Consider the following 24,558-nt stretch of genomic DNA (forward strand, 5'->3'; position numbering starts at 1 on the left):
TATATATATTGACCACGCAAAAGCATATATCATCAATCATACAAGAATGTGGAGGAAAACTTGAATAGCTTTATTAATATCAAGAATAGCAAAGAGGATTACAACCAATTGTTCTGACCCAACGTCATCCTCTCAGCAAGAAAGCCCTTCTTCACCTCATGAAAAGCTTATATTACCCAACACTATGATGTTACACCAAGAAACCAACAACACTTCCTTACAAGATACAAAATTCCAGCCTCCAACCTCTGGGATGAGGGATCCATATATAGATATTTGCAAGGGGGGTGAGTCAGCTTCTGAGATTTGATTAGTGTCCGCTGTCTGATAGTTCTTGATTCCACTTGGAGATTGATGATCTCTTACTCATCCCTGGGCGAATGTAGAGAGGCAAGTGTCACATGAGAAGTTTTTGGAAGATTCCATGATCCTCCAGCTCGCAAATTGACTCTGCCATTTGTCCACTCTCGCCCATCGCACCCCATAGAAGGGATTTTCAGTATGCATCACACCTCCCATGTGCATTTATGTGGGATGCAGTGCACTTTGAGCATGGAGTAGGTGAGATGGTCTAGTTTTGACCAGTTCTGAGTAGTTTTTCATCGAGAACTTCTAGGAGATGATGTAATCAGTTGACCTAGTTATTTTAGGGGTTGGAACAACACTTTTAGGGACTTAGGAACCCTTGTTTTATGGACATTTATGATTGGGGTTGCAGTGCCCAAAAATGTCTATAACAGTTGCCCCCTAAAGCATGAGGTTGTTAATCTTTTGATGTCGGGTGAAATGATTTATCATGAGGATCCGAAGTTTTTTCGAGCTGGAAGGCGACCTGTAATAAGATACAATACAATACATTATCTTCATAATATTTTCATGATCTAGCTGAGGCGGTCATTCCCATGCTCAGCTTTATAAATTCATTTTCATGTACATAAGATAGACGATCGTCTGTGTGCAGACTGATGATTCTGGTAGAGCCACCATCCCTTAGGTTGGATGATTATCTGTGTAGCAATGATGTACATTTGATGTCTTTATTTTCCTGAATATATATTGCAGCCTGGATGGATGAAACTAGATCCGGGGTCTTCAATCTCGTTTGATCTTCACTCAAAGTACAAGTCGATCCATGTGAGAGATGTTCTGGAGTCGAACATGGAAAGACAACGCCTGATTACCAACCAATGATGTAAGTTGTTAACAGGCGCGAGAGGAATCACCGATAATGATGATGACCCTCAAGGTACTACAGTACAATTCATGTGGCGTGAATAAGGGACTTGGCGTCGAACACCACGCAAAATCTTTCGATCGAAGGCCGTTGATGTAAACTTGTCGCCAGAAGTGAGAAACTTGCCATTGAGGCATGCAAGCTTCAAAGTACTGAAAGGGTTGTTCCTAGATCGACTTCCTGGATAATGAGCTGATGTTGACAAGAAGTGATCCATCATAGGAGGGCCTTAGTGAATCCCACATCTATGACACGGAACGGAGCAAATGATTTTAATGGAGGTGAAAACGATATGATGATATAAGGTTTAGGGTGGCGGTCATGAAAGAATGGAGCGTAAATGTATTGCAGTGGATGAGGCACAGGTGAATTCTCTGAGCGACTTCTCTTGAACATATCGGCGACACTGACATGATGGATTGGTAGCGTTAACCCCAGTGGAGTCGCTATTTTGTTATCAGGAAATCTAGTGACTATGCAGAGCTGCTAGTCCCACTAAGACTGGTAGCTATCTTAGAAACAAACAAACTAAAACTACTTTCGTTTTCCTTTATGAGAAGTAGATAAGAGGGGAACAAGGGAGATCAACCTCTGTCTTGCGCTTGGTTCCTTGCTTGATTCCTCTCCCTTCTGATAGATCTTTGCCACTCGCTTCCTCGTCTACCCAGCTTCAAAGAGCACCTGTGGAATCAAAGCAGCATAACACTATCCAAGAACAGAGATCTACTATCATAAACAATATAGGACCAGATATATATTGACCACACAAAAGCATATATCATCAATCATACAAGAATGTGGATGAAAACTTGAATAGCTTTATTAATATCAAGAATAGCAAAGAGGATTACAACCAATTGTTCTGACCCAGTGTCATCCTCTCAACAAGAAAGCCCTTCTTCACCTCATGAAAAGCTTAGATCACCCAACACTATGATGTTACACCAAGAAACCAATAGCACTTCCTTACAAGATACAAAATTCCAGCCTCCAACCTCTGGGATGAGGGATCCATATATAGATATTTGCAAGGGGGGTGAGTCAGCTTCTGAGATTTGATTAGTGTCCTCTCTCTGATAGTTCTTGATTCCACTTGGAGATTGATGATCTCTTACTCATCCTTGGGTGAATGTAGAGAGGCAAGTGTCACAGGAGAAGTTTCTAGAAGATTCCATGATCCTTCACCTCGCAAATTGACTCTGCCATTTGTCCACTCTTGCCCATCGCACCCCATAGAAGGGCTTTTCAGTATGCATCGCACCTCCCGTGTGCATTTAGGTGGGATGCAGCGCACTTTGACCATGGAGCAGGTGAGATGGTCCAGTTTTGACCAGTTCTGAGTAGTTTTTCATGGAGAACTTCTGGGAGATGATGTAATCAGTTGACCTTGTTCTTTTAGGAGTTGGAACAACACTATTAGGGACCTAGGAGCCCTTGGTTTATGGACATTTATGATTGGGGTTGTAGTGCCCAAAAATGTCTATAACAATAAGGCTGACACCAAAACAATTGGAAGAAAAAAGAGCAAAAGGGATTTGTTACAGTTGTGATAGCAAATACACTAAAGGTCATAAGTGTGCTAAGAAGAAATTATTCTACATAGATTGTGAAGAAGAAGAAGAAAAGGAGCAAGAAAGGTTAAAGGAAGAGGATATACTCCAGGAACAAAGCCTAGATAAAGAAGAAATGAATTTCCACCATATCTTGTAATGTATTGGCTAGAATTACCACTCCTCAAACCATCAAGATAGAAGGACAAATCAAGAAGAAAAAGGTAATAGTGTTGATTGATTCAGGAAGTACCCATAATTTTATTCATTGTAAGGTAGCAAAAGAATTGAATTGCTTCCTATATCCAGCACCAGAGTGTCAATTGATGATTGCAAATGGAGGAATGATAAATTTCTCTGGAAAGTGCCATAATATCTAGCTATCCATGGGTGAATATGTATTGACTAGCCCAATGCTTTCCATTCCAATGGGAGGTGCTGATGTTGTACTAGGAGTCCAATGGGAGGTGCTGATGTTGTACTAGGAGTCCAATGGTTACAATCCTTGGGTACAATAGCTTTTAATTTTCAAGAACTTTAGTGAAATTTTCTGCCGAAGGAAAGGAAGTTGAATTAAGGGGTATTGCAGGGAAATCGAGAAAGATAATCAGCTCTAATGGTATGACAAAGCTTCTAAAAAAGGAACAAAGAGGTGTAATTTCTCAATTGTGTTCGCTAGATGTTTCCACATCAGAATCATCTATTTCTCTAGATCTCCAAAAAGTCTTGGACAATCTTTCCAAGGTATTTGAGACTCCCAAAGGTCTCCCACCTATTCATGATCATGATCATGCTATTCATCTGATTCCAAGAAGTGTTCCTCCAAACATCAGGCCGTACAGATATCCCTATGCCCAAAAGAGTGAAATTGAACGTATGGTTGCAGAAATGCTATAGGCTGGTATAATTCAACCTAGTCAAGGTTATTTCTCTGCTCTAGTAGTATTGGTGCACAAGAAGGATGGATCATGGCGCATGTGTTCGGATTATAGTGAGATCAACAAGCTCACTATTAAAGATAAGTTTCCCATTCCTGTCATTGACGAATTACTAGATGAATTGCATGGATCAATTTACTTCACCAAGTTGGATCTTCGTTCAGGATATCATCAAATCAGAATGAAGACTAAAGACATTCTGAAAACAACATTTAGAACTCATGAGGGTCATTATGAATTTTTGGTCATGCCTTTTGGCCTTACCAATGCACCTTCTACATTTCAAGGTTTGATGAATTCCATTTTCAAACCCTTCCTTAGAAAATTTGTGTTAGTATTTTTTGATGATATACTAATCTACAACAAGTCTTGGAAGGATCATGTTGAACATGTTGACATGGTACTACAACTATTGGAGGAGAAACAATTATATGCAAAAGACCCAAATGTTTCTTTGGAGTACAAGAGGTGGAATATCTGGGACATATTGTATCTCATGAAGGAGTTAAGGTAGACCCTAGCAAAATTAAAGCCATTAAGGAATGAAAAATCCTCACATCCATAAAGCATCTGCGAGGATTTCTCGAGTTGACAGGGTATTATCGCAAGTTTGTTAAGAATTATGGGAGAATAGCATCACCTCTAACAACATTATTGAAGAAAGATGCATTTTCATGGACTCCAAAAGCAACAAAGGCCTTCGAAAATCTTAAAGAGGCAATGTGCCAAGCACCGGTCTTAGCTACACCAGACTTCACAAAAACCTTTATTGTGGAATGTGATGCTTCAGGAAATGGAATTGGTGTTGTTTTAATGCAAGATGAAAGACCCATTTCTTTTGAAAGGCGTCCAATCAAGGGAAAGTTTTTACACAAAGCTATTTATGAGAAGGAAATGTTGGCAATACTACATGCACTTAAGAAATGGCGACCCTACCTAATGGGAAGACACTTCAAGGTAAAAATGGATCATGATAGCCTTAAATACTTTTTAGAACAAAGATTATCCTTTGAAGAGCAACAAAAGTGGGTCACAATGATGTTGGGTTATGACTTTGAAATCATCTACAAAAAAGGGAAGCAAAATGTGGTGGCAGATGCACTCTCAAGAAAGGATGAGGACGTGGAAGCATTGTTGTGCACCATTTCTATTACCCAACTAGATTGGATAAACGAAGCAAGGGAGGAATGGAAGAATGATGAAGAAGTATGGAAACTTATTCGAAAGTTACAACAAGATTCCAGTACATCTGATACATTTAGCTAGCAAAATGATTCGTTATGGTACAAAGATCGCTTATACCTCTGTAAGAATTCACAACTCAAACAAAAAATTCTTATGGAATTGCACACTTCTCCCTTAGGAGGGCACTCAGGATTTTTAAAAACTTACCACAGGGTTAAGAAGGAATTTTTTTGGGATGGCCTTAAATCAATATTCAAAACTTTGTGGCAGAATGTTTGGTTTGCCAACAAAATAAAGTTGAAACAATTAAGACCCCCGGTCTATTACAACCTCTATCCATTCCAAGCCAACGTTGGGAGGAGGTTTCAATGGATTTTATCACAGGTTTACCCAAGTCTAAGGGAAAGAATGTCATCATGGTGGTACTTGACAGACTTACCAAGTATGCACACTTTTGTGCATTATCATATCCATTTAAATCCAATACAATTTCTACTGCATTTATGGAAATAATTCAAAAGCTACATTGAAACCCAAAGATTATTGTAAGTGATAGAGATCCCATTTCCACAGGAAATTTTTGGACAGAATTATTTTCTTGTCTTGGTACTCAGTTAGCTCATAGCTCATCTTATCATCCTCAATTTGATGGGCAAACTGAGATAGTAAACAAATGTCTGGAAGGATATCTTTGTTGCTTTGTCTCTAATAAACAGACACAATGGGTCAAATGGTTGCCCTAGCTGAATGGTGGTATAACACTTCCTTCCATACAACAACAAAAATGACCACATTTATGGCACTTTATGGATATCAGCCACCATCCATCACATCATATTTAAGAGAAAATTCTAAGGTTCAAGCAATGGAACATCACATCGAACATCAACAACAAGTCCTCCAACTCTTAAAGGATAACCTCGTGTTGGCATAGAATAGAATGAAACAACAGGTAGATCAACATCGCAACGAAGGAAGTTTTGATGTAGGTGATTGGGTATTCCTACGGCTACAACCATATAAACAAATGTCCCTCAAGCAAGCTAAGAAGGATAATAAATTATCACCAAAGTATTATGGTCCGTACAAGGTGTTGCAAAAGATTGGTACTATGGTATACAAATTGGAGCTTCCTGTAGCGTCTCAAGTGCACCCAGTTTTCCATGTTTCATGTTTAAAGAAGGTTATAGGTGACAAGCTCCTAGTTCAAACAATATTGCCAGAACTTGACGAGGAAGGAAAAATTATATTGGAACCAGAAGTAGTCACAGAAACAAGAACTCGACAGCGACGAAAACGATCAATTTCAGAGTATCTCATCAAGTGGAAGAACTTATCTGCTGAATATTCCACATGGGAGGATGAGAATTTAATACAGAAGCATCCAGAACTACTCAAGCGTTGAGGACAACACTTTTTTGAAGGAGACGGGCATGTTAGGTCCCTATAATACTAGTGATTACCCCATTACTATTGTAGTTGTATCCCTTATTAATATTGTTGAGCCCTTATTGTCCCCATATTTTTATTACTGTGCCACATAGAATCCCTCTATTGTTATTTTTGTTGCTTTATATTATTATTGTTAGGTCGGATGGGTTATATTGTGACTCCATAGACTCCTATATATAGAAAGGAGGTTTTTTCATTTGAATCATCCAAGAATTGTTCATTTGTATAATGTAAAGGAGGTTGCCCCCTCGAAGAGGCTGAATTCTAAGGCGTTGATCTCTCTTTTCTATCTTTTTGTGAGTTGGTTTCATAGCAAATTCACTCCTGGAACCACTTCAAGCATGTATTTTTTTTGGGACATCACAATTATAGTTATGAGAAATTGTGCTTAGAATTTGATAATTTGACAATCTCTGAAGATGAAACTGTTAGTGAATTTTGTGATATATTTATAGTCATTATGCTACAGATTTTTTCATGATGACTTACCCCCTAAGAAATTTTTGATAGAAAAAGTTACCTCCATTATTCAAGAACATAATGAAATAATCACCACTGAACATAAAGATGAATCTCCATCAACAAATCTTGATCCTACAATTAGTCCTATTGAACCCTCAAATGAAAATAATAATCTTCCTCAATCATCAACATCAAGAGAAAATATTACATTTGAAAGTGCTTCTACTGTACCACCTTATGTTTGTGATAATGATTCAAGTTCAATAGAATTAAATTATAGGGAGCATCAAGATTTAATGAATAATCATGATGATACTTATTCTTCTGAAAATGAGCTAGGTTCTATTTTGACAACATATGACACATTATTATACCATAAATCATTTAATGAATAATCAAGAGAAATTCAATATGATGATTTATTTTCTAGTTATCATTATTTGCAACGTAATCCTAGTATGAGTTAACCTCTTGGAATATTTACTAGTTCAGTTCTTAAGAATGAAATATATGATGAAACTCAAGTGGTATCCATAAATGATCAATTACTTGTTGATACTAGTTTAGGAACTTTTACTCATCCTTTTCATGACATCAATATTATCATGATTCTAATAAACCATGGGAACATGGTGCGATCTTTAACAATTATCCCAATATTTATGAATATAGATCATTTGTTTCAATGATAACATATTTTCCTTATTCATTTTTTAAGAAAAAACCTACTTCCTTTCATTATGATTGGGATCATTAACCTTTATTACATGTTTTCGATATCAATCATGATAATCTTAAGTTTGAAACTTGTTGTGTTATAAATTGGTTGATACAATCATCTGATGGCCCTTTTACCTTTGTAAATAATCATGGGTTTACCAAATGTCTTAATTCTTATGTACATATAATATGTCCGTTTAAGGATCTTCCTTATTTTTCTCTTAATTATTATAATCAATATCTCACAATGTAAAACATGGTTTTTGTAAATTCCTAGAAATAATTGATGTTAATACTTTCCATATTTTACAATTTGAAGATTCTTACAATAGGATTTTTTCTAATTATCGATGTCTTTTATCTTTGTTTCTAGGAATTAATATGTATGCCGACTTTATGATTTTTTTACATATTTTAGCATTGGTTTGGATACTTTTACTAATGTATGTAATGTATATTTGTGCATATAATAAAGAGCTTGCTTGGTGGCATTGAAAATATTTCTATACCTAGTCGTTTTTCCTGTGTAGAATTAGAATAGGTATAGATTAAGCTTAGTTTAGTTTAATAAAGCAATTATGGTATTTTAATGAATAGGAATGAGTCTTTACCATTCATTCAGTTATCATCTTGCTTATAGTGGGTTATCATTCGTTAAAATTTTATATCATTAATGACAAAGAAGGTTGAAAGCATGGTTTTTGTAAATTCCTAGAAATAATTGGTATAGAAATATTAATTTTATTGGGTTATCATTCGTTAAAATTTTATATCATTAATTTTTAATGCAAAATATGGTTTTTGTAAATTCCTAGAAATAATTGATGTTAATACTTTCCATATTTTACAATTTGAAGATTCTTACAATAGGATTTTTTCTAATTATCGATGTCTTTTATCTTTGTTTTTAGGAATTAATATGTATGCTGACTTTATGATTTTTGTACATATTTTAGCATTTGTTCAGATACTTTTACTAATGTATGTAATGTATATTTGTGCAGATAATACAGTGCTTGCTTGGTTGCATTGAAAATATTTCTATACCTAGGCATTTTTCCTGTGTAGAATTAGATTAGGAATAGATTAAGCTTAGTTTAGTTTAATAAAGCAATTATGGTATTTTAATGAATAGGAATGAGTCTTTACCATTCATTCAGTTATCATCTTGCTTATAGTGGGTTATCATTCGTTAAAATTTTATATCATTAATGTAAAAGAAGGTTGAAAGCACATATGTGTGGGAAGCACAAGTAAACCCGTTGCGTTATTGAACAAGCTCGCTGGTAGCAGGGCTATGCTTGTGTAGTACTAAGACAACTTCGTTGGGGCTATGGACGCTCACTGGAAGTGAAGCGATGTCAGCTAAGGGAGACTATATTAATGGGTGCATACTTTCCTTAAAACTTCCTATTTGTACCTCTTTTTTCATTCACATGAGGTAAATTTAAAATTAATTATTTTCCTCAAATTTGGATTCATGGTTTTAGACTTAGCTTGTTTCAAGTACTTATCGTTTTAAGAATTTATTTTGCTTGATTTATTGATGTGGTATCCATGGGAAATGTTTTAATGTTTGGAGATTTCACAGAATCTATCACTTCAACCTTTTGGTAAATTAAACCCATTTCCTTTAAAACTAGAGATAACTACTTCTTCCCCATGAGTCACCATTGTTGTGGCCACAACCCCCCAAATAATTTTTTTTTTTTGGGAAAAATAATGGGGTCCCTCCTTCTTACATGTTGGAAAACTCCTTTCTTTCTTGGCGTTTTGGTGACTAATGACTTTTCTGATCTTTATTGTTGGGCTTTGGAGCTTTTGATTCTTCAGGATTTTATTATGTTTTGGCCTATCTTCCTTTATGGTCATTGTGATTGTCATTTTCTTGGCTATATTGTTTCTTACCTGCCACATTCATGATGACACTAGTCGTGTAAATGTGATGTGGCACCTTTCATTGTCACATCCTCTCACTATTCACATTGGGTCACATTGGTTGTTTATTTCCTATACTTGAATTGACACTTGCATTGATAAATGGATTGATTTCTAGTTAGTGTTAGGACTAATATTAGGGAATTAGAAACATATACGTAATAACATTTATTTAAATTTCAATACAATTATATTAAATCATAGTATAGTATAATAATTGTATTATAGTATATTATAATATTTTTATTATAGTATTAGGATAGTGTTAGTTAGAATTATATTGTAGATTAGATCAATATAGTACTAGGTAACAATTAACATAAGCTTATTTAGGAGACTTATATTAACACATTAATATCTAACATAACATTAATATTAGAATAATATTAATACCTAGATAACATAGTATCATAGGATTGACACTAACTTAACATAACATAGAGGATAAATACTAATATATTAACGTTTAATATTGTCTTGACATAGGATAAGTAAGATTAGGTTAGATTGAACTCAGGATAGTCTTTGGAGAACGAGTAACTGGGCCCATAACCAGTTGGAAACACCATGCCAAATGAAAAAGGGTTTGATTTGGGGCCCTGACCAGGTGGTCTCCATGATGTTGATGAAGGTCATTTTTTGCCATCAACAATCCCTTCATGTTCTTCCTTCAATTCGGGGATGCAATTGACCATTTGACTTAGAGATGGAAAAATATTATAATGAATGTTTCCATGCCTTCTATGCCATAGTTCATAAGGACTCACATGCAAGTGGACTAGGGCATGAGATAGGGATGTAAAACATCTATATAATGTCTCCTCACAAATATCAGTTACCTTAGAATCATTAATACTAGAGCCCTTACCCCAAACAAAAACCTTGCCATAAAAAAAAAACTCTATCACCCTTATCCTCTAGACAAGAAATAGAAAATTAGTTTTTCTTCAAATATGAAACATATAAAATATTTTAAGGTGAATTCTTCCACCAGACTCAAGCTCCAACGAAGTATATCCAATGCCTTTCACTGGATGAATTTTATTATCTCCAATTTCGATTGAATGTGAGGAGTTTCCTTTAGATAGGGTTTGAAGTTGTTGCATTATCTCATCATATGTCTGGAGGCACCACTGTCAATAACCCCTACATTCTCATCCTTGAAAGTGTCGAATAAATCAGAGAACAAACTTCCATCTACTACTTCCTTTGCAAGCTTGGAGATGATCTTCAATATACAATCCTTGATAGATGTAGCAAGATTTCAAGAAAATTGAAACCCTTTCTTATAACCCTTTCCATAGTGCCAACTAAGATGTGATCTTCAGTCTCCTTCTTGCACCATAGCTCTGATACCATGTTGGAAAATCTTGAGACTTGTGTATTATAGATGATTTTCCTTAAATTAATAAGTACTTGTGATATGTGTTGGTCTTTTATTAATTTATTATATCTTTGTTCATCAAGATTACCAAAACAATGAAGATCACAAAAAGAAAAAGCAAACAAGATATAGAATCCAAGCTAGGGGAAAACCTCTCCAATAGGAAAATCTAGAAAAACGCTTCTCCTTTTCTTTAGATTTTGCTTAGAAAGGGACTTCCAAGACCCAAAGAACAAATCGAACAACCCTACCAAGCACCAAGTCAACCCCCAATAAGATCTTCTCCAAGGCAGCTTCTAAATTTCGACCTATTGCAACTTTGTCCCAAAATTTTGGCCCTTCAACTACTTCTCAAAATTTTGTCCCTACAATTTTTGCCTCCTACAATTTCATAGCTTCACAAACCCTAGAAGCTTCACACCTATGGACAAGAAAATATAACCTTCCAAAGATTTCATCTTTTGCTCTTGTTATTTGTCCTCCCAGCTACTTTTTCTCTTCTTCACTATTGCATATCGAACTTGAGATGAGTGAGTGTATCAAATGAGGTCGAGTTCCTTGTATTGATAGCCTTCTTGAGGGATCGAATAACCCTCTCTTAGGCCAACTTGATATGCTCTTGGGCCAACTTCGTCTCAATGGGATACAAAATGGATTTTTCTTGATAAAATAGATATCTTTCTTTATTACAATGAGTCCAAATGGGACTATGACACATGACCAACATTATTTTTTTATCCCAGAAAGACCTAGAAAATTTAAAAGCATGAAGAACATGCTTTTGACTCAAACTTTAGTATGAAACCCATACTCCAAAATAAAATATAATTTATCTTTCTTTATAAATAATATACAGTGTCATGATTACAGTTAGGTCATTGTGAAGACTGAATCTAGTTACAATTTTCAACATGAAGACCCCTAAGTTATTGATGAAATGCGACCCTCCTTCAAAAACCTTTGATTGATCCTCCAAATTGGAGAAAATAACTATAAAAAATCCTTTGGTTCCTTCTTCCAAATCCACTTGGCCTTTTGGATGCCATTTTTGTTGGATCCAATTGATGACAGCCTGTTATAATGGAAAAATATAATGAATTTGTAAATAAATGCTTGATATTTCATATAATGGATGTAACTTTCTATTTTGGTGGATTTCACCTCATATTTTGGATCTTTGACAACCTTTGGAAATCATTTTTTTTGTAATATTTTCTACTAGACTGCACCCATTGGTGGTTTGTTGCTAGAGGGTCCCCCAACACTTGAGTCTAGGGCTAATCATTATTGTTCCAAGATTGAGTCTACAACCTCTGAACCCCCAATTCAATCTCTTGAAAAAACTATTTTGAAGGAGGGGTTTATGCCCCCTTCATTCCTCGCCATGAGCTTAGCTCCTCAACTCCATAGGAATGGAGGTTGCCTCCTGCAATGAATATATATTTTGTGATCTGCACCACTACTCATCTACTTGTTTTGTAGACTAAACTTTCCAAATTTTAACCCCCATAATATTAATTAACCTTTTTATTCTTCTTTTATCATGCCTATCCTTGTGCTTTTCTTATGGCTTCTTTAGTGCCTCATGTACTTGCAAAGGGATACCTAATATTCTCAACAAATTTCTCTACCCTTAAAAAATACCCTATGAGATCCTTCCACACTCCTTGTTATCCATATGGAATATCAAATGGTAAAGGTGGCAATATCTAAAGCAAGTTTCAAATGAGGACTTACCAATAAAAGTGTATACCACTATGTCATAAGAGTGTTGTATGTATACCAAATGTTTTCCTAGGTCTTTGGATGCTTCTAATTGTAACACGTCATAAGTTACACTAAATTCCTATTGATTACTCTTTTTTTCCCATCTATATATGGATGGAATGTTTTGGACCTCTTCAACTTTATGTCCATCTTTTCCCACAATGTAGTCCGAAATGCACTAATAAATCTAGCGCCCTTGTCTAGAATAATGTTCCGTGATATCCCAAAGTGCACATAGATATGTCCAAAGAACAATTTTTCTTCTTCTCTCCCATAGATGGTGTTCTTACAAGGCATGAGAGCACACATATTGCTAAACTTGTTAATTACTATGTAGGTGAATCATGCCCCTTCCCAATTGGTGGTAAACCTTACACAAAGTCCTTGGAGATGCTTTCCCAAGGACGAATGGGTACATGTAAGGGATGGTCTAAACCCTATTTTCTATAATTTAAGTTGTTGGTATAATAAGTAATACATCCCTTTATGAGCCTAGCTACATATTCTTTCACACTTCTAGGCTAGTACAGATACCTCTGCAAATCGTCAATTATCTTCCCTACACCAAAATGTCCTACAACCTTGGAGATGTGAGCCTCTATGATTAGCTATAATCACTCACCTTTAGGAACATATAACGTGTCCACCCTATCAAGTAACCCATTTTGGAGATGTTAGTCAACTATGCTACCACCATTGTCTACATGACTCTTGCCCTATAACTATTGATACACCTCCCCAAACTACTCAACCTTTGCATATGCCTCTCTATATGGATCATGGGTGAAAGGTTCCATGTGCATAAAAGTTCCCAAAGCTATAATTATTTATGTGGGTGGCCTTTGAAGCATGTCGGCCATCCTACTTGTGCTTCCCTTCTAGTACTTCATCACTAAATGAAACAACCATAAAAACTACATCCACTTATAATTTGTGGTCTATTGTAACTTACCCTGGCTTGCAAGTACTGTAATGAATGTTGATATATGAGGATGGTTGTCCCATATCCCATCAAATAGTGTTTCCACTTCTTAAAAACTTGTACTAGGTCATATAACTACTTTTCATAGGCAGGGTAGTTGGGAACCACCCTATGAAACACTTTAGAATGGTAGCATATAGGCCTTCCTCCCTACATAAATTCTACTCTCACAACATACCCACTTGAATTTGTATTATTTCAAAGGGATTCTAGAAGTTTGGTGATACAACCAATGCTTGACTAATTTTCTTCTTCACCTCTTTAGAGACCTTCTAGTGACACTTTCCCCACTCGAAAATCTTACCACTCAGTGATATAGTGTGGTGTGGTGTAAGCACTATTGAAAACGAGGCTACGAATTTCCTCAAGTATTGTGCTACCCCAACGAAACTCCTAACCTCAAAACATTAGTTGGAACCAACCACTTTCATGATGGCCTCCATATTTACATGATCTATCTCGACCTCCCCTACACCAATAACATATCCTAAATACATTGAAGGTTGTTATGCAAAATCACATTTCCTGAGATTTTCTAATATTTGGTGCTTCTTCAATGTCTCTAACATGTCCATCAAGTGTGAGATGTGCTCCTCCTAGGTAGCATTGTATACTAGTATATCGTCCAAATAAATAATAAAAAATAAATCTAGAAAAGGGCACAATATGTCATTCATTAATCTCATGAATGTAGTTGGCACATTCATTAGACCAAAATGCAAGACTAACCACTCATACAATCCTTGTCTAGTTTTGGAGGCATTTTTTCAAGTATCTTCTTCTTCGACTTGACCTTGGTGATAACCAAATTTTAAATCCAACTTAATGAAGTATTTCAATTGCTAAAAATAATGTAATAAATCATAAATCTTGGATAGGGGTATTTATTCTTTAATATAATTTTGTTCAACACCCTATAATCGATGCACATTCATTGAGTCTCATCCTTCTTAGGGACAATTATGATGGGTGACCCACATGGTGAGGTACTTTTTCAAATAAGACCCTTCTCTAACAGTTTCTACAACTACTTCTTCATGTCATTTGCTTCTAAAACAAACTATCTATACAACCCAATGTTTTGTAATGGAGACTCTTGTAATAATTGGATCACATGATCCACTTTCCTCCTAAGAAGTAGCCCTTTAGGCTCTTGGAACACTTCACTATATGGCTATAACAGTTCTTCCAATTGTTTTGTCTATTCCTTAGTGCACTCCTCTAGGGATGCCTTTACTCTCATTGACTTTTCTATAGACTATTTTTCTCTTAGAAATAATAAAACACACTTCTTGCTAGAACTAATCATTTTTTAGCTTGGTTGGCACATACCGATGAAATTTTATACTTTCCTTTGTGTGCATTGATGATGAAGGACTTTCCTTCCTTGATGAGGTGATACAAGTTGGCTCTCCACATGAAAATTGCACCACTCCCAAACACCACTCGACATACATCAAGTGGAAATACATCCAATTCTATTGCTTTAATGAAATTAGCACTTACACAAAAAAATATCTTACACTACTTTGTTACCTTGATTTCTACAAGCTTTTTGACCCATCCCAATGGATATTCGCTAAGATGATCTCAAACCTCCAATATTAGTTTGTCGACCATCTGTTGCAATGATTTTTTCCAGTGATATTGAGTCAAATAGAGCATTAACTTTTGTCTTCTTGACCTATATATTTATATGGAAGAGTTTGTTCATCTCATTCTCTCCCTATTGTTTAAGGCTACTTAGCTTCATCTCCTTCTGTACTAATGTGTAGACAATATTTCCATTCATGTCCAAGTTGCTTTCTACCTTATTTCTCAAATATGTAGCTATAATATTTTTCTTCTTCCATCTTTCTTTCAATTCTTTGGGTTGAGATATGGATGTAATTTCCATCACTTCTCCTCTATGTGACCATCAATATTGTAGAAGTTACAGTGGTTACTAGGATATTTACACTGATGTGTTGTGGTTTCTATATTCTTATCTGGATACAACTTGGAGTAATCTTCTTCCCAAGTGGGGCTTTATGATATAACATGATAATTAATTTCCGAGATTGTTCAAAAAAGATGGGTCCTCCTAATAAATTTATTAAGGTGGGATAAGAAAGGCCACACGCCCAAAGTTTTATCTGTCATATATTACTATGGAATGTGAATTAGCATAACAATATCAATACACCCTCTTATGGAAGTAGACAATGAATAATATAGTTTAATTTCTTACCTATATGTGGGCCTAGAGCACGGGGGCTTCACTCAATGAACCTTCATCATATCACGTGAATTCGTGGAATATTAAACAATACCCTTAATTTGACTACATATTGGAAAATGCCCCTAAAAATCACATTATTTAACCCCCTTTCAATACGAACCCAATACTCCTTCCCAATTTAAAATACCCTGTTGGGTCCCTATAATACTAGTGATTACCCCATTACTATTGTAGTTATACCCCTTATTTATGTTGTTGTGCCCCTATTACCCCCATGTTGTTATTTCTGTGCCCCATAGAATCCCTCTATTGTTATTTTTTTGGCTTTATATTATTATTGTTAGGTCGGCTGGATTATATTGTGACTCCTTACACTCCTATATATAGAAAGGAGGTTTTGTCATTTGTATCATCCAAGAATTGTTCATTTATGTAATGTAAAGGAGGTTGCCCCCTCGAAGAGGCTGAATTCTAAGGCGTTGATCTATCTTTTCTATCTTTTCTTGAGCTGGTTTCATAACATACCCATACTTCCACTACATATTGTAGGTATCCATTTTTTCATTAACGTTTTTATACCCCTTTATATTTTTTCATTAACTTTGAACTCCATTTTTAATACCTACCCATATAAAAACCCTTTACCCCCTATATATCCCCCAATTTATTATGCTGGCATTTTTTCCTCAATATATATCCCCCAATATGAACCCATGTGGTCTGGTATTGCTCCCCTAGTGAAGCCCCCATGGCCTAGAGGCTTAATTCCTTTGTCTTCATTACCGTATTTGTTCAAAACTTTATATTCGAGTGACTGGACATCCTTTAGAATTGGATCTTGTGACAATGAATATGGAACTAGATTATTGCAATGAACACTTCCCAGATCTGTACATTATGGGTTGGCTTCTTGGAAGAGTCTTTAGATTTATAGAGAAAGGATCACTTACCAATATTTCCCTACAGAGTAAGAACTATATATTTGTCTATGATAGGTGGTAATTGATTCAAAAAATAGACCCATTGAAAGATGTTATGTGTCAATATCACCTAGTAGTTCATTCTCTCTTTGACTAGAGAACAAAAATGTCATATACTAGAATGGGTCCCTCATTGTCTGTTCCTATGCTATCCCCACATTGTCCACTGTCTCTCATAGAGGTGCCAGGATATTGGGCATAATGTGCAAAATGCACCTTCCTACACCATTGTAGGCCTTCAATCTTGTTCTTGGGATATAAGGAGATTAACTTCAATATTTCCTAAGGAAAGTGTTTATGTTTTTTTAACGAAGGATAACCTAGTTAACAAATGAAGACACTAATTGATTTATAACATAGAAAAGTTATGCATGAAGTCAATCTCTACTATTCACCCAAATGTGAATAGGATGTTGAATTCTAATTTGGATGAAATTCAAAAGGGGGGCAACCAACAAGGGGTTGTGACAAAATTAAACCATAGGAATGATCTTTTGAATTATGGGCACCAAAATTTCATTAAGGTAGGAAAATATCTTAGAAAGAAAAAATATGGGTGGCATGGAACTACTTTCCTAGAACATATTCATGAGATAGAATACCTATGGGAAATACAAGCATTGATCCATTAACTCATTTAACACTATATAAGACAATAAATGATATAGGTAAACCAACATAAATTTCTTGAATTTATTATTGATTAGTGGAAATAACCTATATTCTAATTTCACTATAAATCCAATAATTCATTAATCAAATGGTAGCTCCAATGCTGGGGACTGTAAAATTCATATATGAAACAACCATTATATTAGTTAAAAAATGCAAGAGTCGGGATTACAAAATCATTGTCCTAAGTTTCTTGTTTTCATCTACAAATCTTTCTATTCAAAAAATTCTTACAATAAGAATGCTAATGAAGGAGATGGGAAGTGGAAGGAAATGGAATCCATTTACTATTGCAAAATTGTCATGAAATTGGCCATGACATCCACTTGAATAATGAGAAAGGGACCAATTAAGTAATCAAGCCCCAATATTGAAATTAGCCCAAAGAAACCACTTGAACTCTTGAAGGGAGAGCTTATTTGGAAATTAAGATGAAAGAAAAGTTTGATTAAAGAAGAAAGCTGTAAATTTTTAAATATTCATAAAAATTTTCAATAACTAAAAAAATTAGGAAAAATATATACAATAACACTTAAACAAAATTGATCGATTTCAAATATATTTGACACAACAAAGAGAGAATAATATTTTCAATACTTCTTTTAAAGTCGTTGCATCTATATTAAAACAACTATAACTAAACTCAATACATTTGTAAATGTCTGAAACTTAGATATTTTCAATACAACTATTAACTTTACAAAATCGAAATTGATTCAATGTAATTAATCATGCATTGTTCTTCTAAGTCATGGATTCTTTATTTACGCTCCTTCACAGATATCAAGGATCTACCACTCTTTATTTACCAATAGGCTACATGTCTATTCACAAGTTCCTTTGTCACTTTCTTTTGTTTTCAAAAATAAATTATTTACATAAAAACAAATTCTACTTTCAAATAATTAATAATATTAACAACCATGATTTTTAATATAACACAAATAAAAATGATTCATTTTAATATATTGTTTAGATTAAAAATTAAATATCTCATAAACACAATAAAATAGTTTAATTAAGTATAATTTTCCTTATAAGACTTATTCTTTTTACCCTTAATCTACATATAAAAGATATATCAAAAATATATCAAAGGCTTTTCTTCCCAATAATCCTTTTAATTATATGAAATCATAAAATCCATATTGAATACTCTTTGTTCATAATGTTCTAGAAAACCAATTAATTTTTTTAATAATAAAATATTTTATAAAATTGTCAAATTTATTGAGATTAATTAAAAACACCTTAATCCAATTTCTTTTTATATTATAAATACATGTTTATCAAAAGTTTTGAAGTGTCATCACAGAAACAGTAAAACCAGACAAGAATCCAAACAAAAAGTGATAGAAGACCATCAGAATCGTGACTAAAAACTAATTAGGCCGATAGGCCTTTCCTATGCATCAACTTTTCGTCAACACTTTTACTCTGAGCCATTGGATCAGATGAGACATTTTCAACCGTGGATGTGAACCAGAAAAGGAAAAAACGGAAAATCAAAAAAGCATGGAAAGTCAAGAAAGCCGGAGTGCTCGTTTTGGCAAAACGCAAAATTTTCCTTGTTGTTTCTATTATAAAGCTTTCCTCCCTCTGCCTCTTCAATGCAATTGCCATGCTTTTCATTCAATTGCTAGTAATATTAATATATATAAAATATCGGTGTAACCATCCAATTTATACATCATAATTCCGCTCGAAGCAGTATCGGAGACGTGGCACATTTACACGGTAACTACCCGCCAAGTGGCCCTCATATCAAATGACAAATAGGGGCAAAAGTGTGGTAAATTTTGAGAAAAGGAGTCTCCATTACGGTAATTAACTGACAGACTGGCAATACGTGAGTGAGTACAGGCAAACAAACATTATTTAAATGGAGTCGTGGGACCACTGGGGGCAGATTTTTATGATCGCAGTTAAGTTTAGTAGAGTGCCAGTCAAGTTAGGCAACTCCTATTTCCAACCCCATAGCCTCATTAATGCGGGGCTACATGCACAGGAGATAGGAGTTTATAACACGCGAGGTGGGTACTACGCCGTTTTTTTTTTATTATCTAAACGCGAGGTGGCTATCTCCTGCACATGTAGCCCCGCATTAATGAGGCTATGGGGTTGGAAATAGCATTTTCCGTCAAGTTACCATTCCCTATAAATTTTCTCGGTCATGCAGCTATTTCTTCATTGAACTCTGATTCATTTCCACTGGCTTGATACACAGTCCAGTCGAATCGGGTCTTGAGGATGGCATTCGTAGGTTGTCAAGAAGGGGGTTGTGTCATGCACTGCGCTCTTCTTTGTATCTTTGTAACGTTGTGTAGCCTGCTCGTGGGCTCTCAATGTGCGTCCTTCGACGATTTCTTCTACCCCAGTTGGGCTGTCGATCATGTCATGTCCCAAGGGGAGTTGCTCCAGCTCAAACTTGATAACATTTCTGGTATTTATATATATTCTATTTTTTATCCCATTTCTATGCTTTTACTACTGATTGTGCGTCTGCTGCTTACATCAAGTCAAGTCTCATTAAGGTTGCTCTGTTTTCAGGTGCAGGATTTGCTTCGAAGAGCACATACATCTTCGGAAAAGCTAATGTGCAGATCAAAATCGTTCCTGGGGACTCTGCTGGCACTGTTACTGCATTCTATGTAACTGTCATTTGCCATACAACAGATCGGATTATATTTCATTTCTTGGGTTCTTGATTAAGTTTGATCAATGATTGAATTCATACTTTATTCTTGGTTACTGCAAATGTCTTCCCAAGGCGATCAGCATGATGAATTCGACTTTGAATTTTTGGGGAATACTTCTGGGGAGCCGTACGCTGTGCAGACTAACGTTTATTCAAAAGGAGTTGGCAACAGAGAACAACGTATTTTCTTATGGTTCGACTCAACTGCAGACTTCCATTCCTATTCCTTTCTCTGGAATCGCTAGCAAGTTGTGTGAGTATATATACGATAATTGCCATGATTAGTTAGTCTTTGTATTACAGTGTCTGATGAGCTGGATGTTTGATGCATGCAAGCAGTTCTTTGTAGATGATGTGCCCGTACGGATATTTTCCAACAATGAGAAAAGAGGAGTCCCGTGTCCTGAAACTCAACCGATGGGCGTTTACTCCTCTATATGGAACGTAGACGATTGGGCTACTCAAGGTGGCCTCGTCAAGACGAATTGGAGCCACGAATTGGAGGCTCAGGGAGGAGCTCATTGCAATTGTTGAGTCGCATATCTTATTTTCTTTCTCTTCATTTTGGTTTAAATTCTGCTTCTTTGTTTTGACTGATGCCAAACGAACCATCTTTAATAATCCAATTTAATAATCCTATCGGTCTCTCTTTGTACCTTTTGGGACAATTGCTAGTAATAAAAATTACGAATAAGAATCGTCCCGAGACTTTACTTTTGTTGACAAAATTAAACTTGGTTTAATCTAGTGGTATACATTTTTTTTAAGAAGATTGTGATTTTTATTATTTAAATATATTTTTTAATTTGGTTATGAAATTTGAATTTTATTATTATTATTATAAATTAGTAATATAATAATTGAAAAGATTATGATTTTTATTATTTAAATGTGTTTTTTATTATATAGTTAGATTTAATAATTAAAATCTTATAAATTATATTGGAGTTGTTTATATTGCGATTTTTTGGAGTTTCGAGTGTTAGAACCTGGTGAAAATTTTGATGTGAAATTTTGATTTGTGTTATTTAAACTAGTGTTTTGATTGTATATATGGAATTATCACCATGAAAACCCTTAAGGAACTTCTATTGTGCAGGGTTTACTCGTCAATTTGTGATTTCAATGAATTCCTACCAGATTTTAGATAAATTAGACTGGAAAAATCAGCCAGGAAAACTTCCAAAAAATCGCATTAAAGACAACTCCGATTATATTACTTAAATTTATATTCTAATATTTTTTTTTTATCAAATTAAATCAAAGTTTAATTAAAAAAATATTTATTAAAAATAAAGTTAATTATTATTACAATATTTATAAACTCAAAGTCAGTAGGAAACAATATCTAAGTTCTTATTATCAAATTAAAATCAAAACCAGGAAAAAAAAAGATGAAAAAGACTTACTAAAAGCAAAGTTATTTATTTATATGCATAAACTTATTATTAGTTTTGCTTTAATTAAAAAAATTTAAAATCTATCCAAAGTTTAACATTATGAAATTAAATTTATTATTTTTAAATAAAATTTATTTCTATTTATCTCAAATATGATTGGCTGAAATGTCTCCCCTCTTATTGTGTAATGATGACAAGAATTGACTTTTGTCTACTCTATTATTAATTACTATGTATTATATCACTAATTACGATCTACAATAAATATAAATAATTTGACAACATTATATATTAATTACTATGTACTATAAACACAAATGGTTTGTAATTAAATTCAAAAATTTCATTTTGTTATTGGTGTAAAGTATTGAATAGATCGGTAAAGATCTTAAGTCTTGCTTCGAACACAGGGGAACGGTTGGATGGAGAGGGCAGGATTCGATCCGGGACCCCTAGGCCCTAGGCCTAGGTGATGCTGGATCCTGCAGGATGACACGCAGGTACGGGTGGCGCAGCGCTGGCGGACTCAGGGAGACTTGGTTACTTCGTGGGTCAGGCGGGGTGTTGACGGTTGGGTTAAGGTTTTTCCCTCTGACTGGCGGTTTAGTTTTCGGGCGAGGGTTGCGAGAGTGGTTTCCTGTTTGTATCCCGTGAGCCTCTTCTTGGAGCTTTTGCCGTCCCGGAATTGTTGCTTTGTATGCGTCTTTTGACTGCAGGCGGTTTCTCAGCTGTTTTTCTCGGTAACGGTTGGGAGGAGGTATTACCACTTACAGACTTTAAGGGTTTTTACCATGGTTTTTGCTAATGAGTCGGTGGAGCTTGACCCATCTCCTGAAGACCTCCTCACCGTATGGGGGAAGGATATCACTGCGCAGAACCTTGGAGAGTTATTTGGAAAGACTGAAGGGCACGGCGCTGGTCCGATTTCGGCGGGTGTTACAAGGGTTTCAAGCTTTGCTAAAGGACTGTTGGACGAGAGCTGGGATCTATCAGGCAACTTGGGTATTACTGGCAAGGGTCATGAGAAGGAAGGCCAAAATGCAGAGTTGAGTTCTTGGAGAGACAAGGTTTTTGCTGCGTCGTCTGGTAAGTCCATATCCCCATCTAAAATTTTCTGTCTGTCCGGGGGTTTAGAGGATATCATAAATTCTGTTCAGAACAAAGGGGTATGGAGATCTGTAGGGGGACTCAATGTTTCAGGGAGTGAGGTCGGGGGAGGCCCTCATCCGCTGCCTGTAAATAGGGGTCTTTTTCCAAAGGATCCCCCTCAGAGTATCGGTGGATCAAAGGAGGTGTTTTTCGTTTCCGGTGGCCAAGCGAACCAGGGGCTGGTATCCTCTTCTCTTGGGGTAGGGAAAGGTTGTGAGAAGGATCCCTCGGAGAAAGAAGGGGTAGACAGCCCAATTGAGGGGCTGGTAGAAACTCCGCCAAAATTTGGGGCCGATCATGCAGCAGGACCTGAGGCCGAGACGCAAAGGGATTCTGGAGTCCAAGCCTCAGATCTCGGCGATAAGAATACAGAGTCGGAGGTGAGAAGGTCAGGAGAAAAAAGAAAGAAGTCAAAGCCGTTGAAGACAAAGTGTTTTTCGGAATTGGTTATGGGTATGGACGTGCAGGTGGAAGACGTCCTGGAGGTAGCAGAGGTCACTCTTGTGGGCAGGATCAGAGGGCGGCCTGTTTCAGGAAAAGCCCTCAGGCAGTGGGCGGCGAGACAATGGTTGGGCACCCCAGCGGCCTCTTTCAAAACAAATTCCCTGGTTAAAGGATGGTTCATGGCCAGTTTCGACTGCAAGGAGGCAGTGGAATGGGTCGAGGGGCGAAATTGGGAATTCGGGAACAGGCCGGTTTTCTTCAAAAGATGGACGCCGCTTTTCGATGCAGCCAAAGAGAAAGCCGACGAGTTCCCTGTTTGGGTAAGGGCTCCAAGCTTACCTCCTTTCCTCTGGGCGGACTCTGTATTCAAGTCTATAGGGAACTTGTTGGGAACCTATCTGGATGCCGATAGGTCGTATCTTGATACATATGAGAAAGCTGTGGCAAGAATACTGGTGAGGCTCAACCCTAAGGACGGTCTGGCAAAAACTATTACTCTGCGTTATAGGGAATATGTGGTAGAACAGCCATTGGACTATGAACTCCTTCCGTTCCGATGCCATCGCTGCCATGAATATGGGCATTTGGCGAGAGAATGCCCGTTGGGAAGGAGGAAGAGGAGGACTCACAGAGACGAAGAGGAGTGGGAAGGGCCTAGGAGACATGTCGAGAGCACGCAGGAGAAGACTACTCCATCTGGGACTCCTGTGGAAGAGCACTTTCAGCAGACAGTGGAGGGGAATCACAAAGAGGACGGAGATACGCTGATTTCGCCCGTGGATCAACCGATGCTGGACCCTTCTACTTCTGTTCCGGCCAATGTCACCGAAGTCGAACAATCGGGTATGCAGTTCTCTCAAAAAAATTCTGCCTTTTTATCTGAATCTCTTGTCGAGGGGGTTTCTCAGTTAAACTTTTGTAAGGATGTCATGCAAAATATTGATAATCTCTCTGCTAAATTGCCCTCCTTAAATCTGAACTGTGAGGAGTTCCCCCCTTTGGGTTCGGGTTCTGGGCCCTCTTCTGTTGCTCGCCATTATAATCTTAGATCTCACAGCAAGAAGTCGGGTTGTTCGAAGGAGATTATGGAACCTGTAGGTGGGTTAGGGTCAGAAACTCCTAAGACTTGTCCTAAGAAGGGTAGAGGGCGAAAATCCATGCTTTCAAAAACCCAAGCTAAAGCCATTTATGATGTAGCTGATGGGAAACAGATGACAATTCCCGGGGCGCTTAGAGCAGCTAAACCCCCTGAGGCGGTGATAAAATGATTTGTTTTTCTTGGAATTGCAGGGGTTTAGCTAGTAAACCCAAAAAACTAGCGTTGAAGGACCTTATTTCTCGTAATAACCCGGATATAGTCTTCCTTCAAGAAACTTTGGGCA

The 24,558-nt window shown here is 36.3% G+C and overlaps 1 protein-coding gene and 1 pseudogene across 2 annotated transcripts in view; one reads left to right on the forward strand and one right to left on the reverse strand.

The window, feature by feature from the left end:
• The window catches only part of LOC149151928 (putative proline transporter 2), a 103,156-nt gene that overhangs the window by 70,047 nt on the left and 8,551 nt on the right, over positions 1-24,558 (reverse strand). The window lies entirely within an intron of this gene.
• Positions 19,733-20,717, forward strand: LOC149151929 (xyloglucan endotransglucosylase protein 6-like; annotated as a pseudogene). The gene is made up of 4 exons (XR_016262485.1): positions 19,733-19,928; positions 20,036-20,136; positions 20,243-20,434; positions 20,520-20,717. The product of XR_016262485.1 is annotated as a xyloglucan endotransglucosylase protein 6-like (transcript).

Source organism: Pinus tabuliformis, chromosome 9, assembly GCF_031772625.1.
Source record: "Pinus tabuliformis cultivar Carrire ecotype Pingquan chromosome 9, CPIR1, whole genome shotgun sequence".
NCBI lineage: Eukaryota > Viridiplantae > Streptophyta > Pinopsida > Pinales > Pinaceae > Pinus > Pinus tabuliformis.